The sequence below is a fragment of the Austrofundulus limnaeus genome, unplaced genomic scaffold, assembly GCF_001266775.1.
Source record: "Austrofundulus limnaeus strain Quisiro unplaced genomic scaffold, Austrofundulus_limnaeus-1.0 Scaffold355, whole genome shotgun sequence".
Taxonomy (NCBI): Eukaryota; Metazoa; Chordata; class Actinopteri; order Cyprinodontiformes; family Rivulidae; genus Austrofundulus; species Austrofundulus limnaeus.
This window is the reverse complement of record NW_013952757.1, coordinates 268,102-269,856: the sequence shown is the minus strand read 5'-3', so window position 1 is coordinate 269,856 and position 1,755 is coordinate 268,102. Positions and strand designations below refer to the sequence as shown.

General features: G+C 36.6%; 1 protein-coding gene across 1 annotated transcript in view; it reads right to left on the bottom strand.

The window, feature by feature from the left end:
• atp1b1a (ATPase Na+/K+ transporting subunit beta 1a) overlaps positions 1–1,755 on the bottom strand; it is a gene marked incomplete at its 5' end in the record, with an annotated part of 15,471 nt that overhangs the window by 12,694 nt on the left and 1,022 nt on the right.

Genomic DNA, 1,755 nt, shown 5'->3' with positions numbered 1-1,755 from the left:
ATTTATTTATTGGTCCATTTATATATTTCTACTTTTTTTCTAGTTATGTCAGTGTCGGTCCTCCATACTGCAGAACTTGGTAATTTAATGTCTGAATCAGGTGTGCTGGAGCAGGGAAAAACATAAAACCTGCCGGGCAGCGGCCCTCGAGGACCAGGATTGCCCACCCCTGGACGAGCGTAAATGACGTCAGATTTATGGTTGTATGGAAGCTCCAATTCAAAATGAGAGTCGGATATAAAAGACTTAACTAGTGCAAATTAAATTGCAGATATGTTGAAAACAATGACTCTGCAAAACAAATTAAATATCTAGAACTGTATTTTTGACTTGTCAAAATTCCCTTTACAATATCTCCATATGAACTGGATATCTTGAATTTTTTTTCATCTAGCTATCTTGTCTATTTCAGATAGCTTGAATTGACATTCTTACGAGTCAAAACGTCACAGTTTTTCGTATATTTTCACAAATTTAGCCACACTTGCACATGCGGGGCTTATGTGGAATTTCTTCATTCAGATATCTAAAACTTTTATTTTGACTTGTCATAAATATGTTTGAGATATCTTAAATTGTAATTACAGATGTGTTACCCTTCAAATGACAAATCTAGTGACGTGTTTTAAAATTTCTTGAAAGTAATTTTGATTTGTCAAATAGTAATTACAGATATTTTTAATTTTTCTTCGGACTCATCAGACTGTAAATGCAATTTTATGAATCACCATTCAGGATAGTAAAAATGTAACAGTTTCAAGTCAAAACTCCTTTTAAGATCTCTAATTTCAATAAATTTTTAATTTGTTTTTAAAAAGGCATATGGGAAATAATGCACTAGTACAGAGATTCTCAAACCTTTTGCAACTGGGGACCCCTTACAAGGATGAAACATTTCCAGGGACCCCCCTTATAAACCCCACGCTGTTAATGCAAAATAATTTACTGTTATTTTAACCCCTAAATGCAACGGTAATATTATTTTTTGTTTGGTTTGGTACGTTTGTTTTACTCGCGCGTGATTCCTCATATGCATTTTTCAAAAAAAAAAAAAAAAAACCAAATTAACAATTTATTGAAACACAAGACACGGCTCGCGGACCCCTGGGGTTCCTGGGAGCCCAGTTTGAGAACCTCTGCACTAGTAAACCAAACATACTAAACCAAACTAAATTACTATGGCATTTAGGGGTTAAAATAGCCATACATTATTTTTGCATTAACAGAATGGGGTTCATTATGGAGGGTCCTTGTAATTGTTTCAGCTTTGTAATGGGGGTCTCCAGACCCAAAATTTGGAGAATCCCTGCTCTAGAGTGTAATTACAGAAAAGTCAGAGAAGCTGATTATATGTTTAAACGGTCTGCCATACCACCTGGTAAATTTTTAGCTTCTGAAGCTCAGGCGTTACCTGTTGCTTTCAGAGCTCACTTTTTTCTCCTTTTATATTCACTACATGAAGCTGCTTCCTCCTTTACGACAGGAAGGACAAAGTCTCCGCTGCGACAGAGTCTGACTGAGTGAAACTGGACCAGAAAATCACAGAGAAGCGGCTCCGAGAAGTTCGCCATTAGGCAGCAGCACGCGCCCGTCTGTCGGCTCTGCGTTTGTTTTTTTTCCTCGTTAAACAATTAAATCTCTCAGGAAAAATATAACGTTTGAAGCTTTCGCTAAGCTTTAAGGAATGAGCGCATTACGAGGCCTGTTTCAGGTCTTTTCAAGGGGAGGGTGAATGAATAAATAAATATATAAATG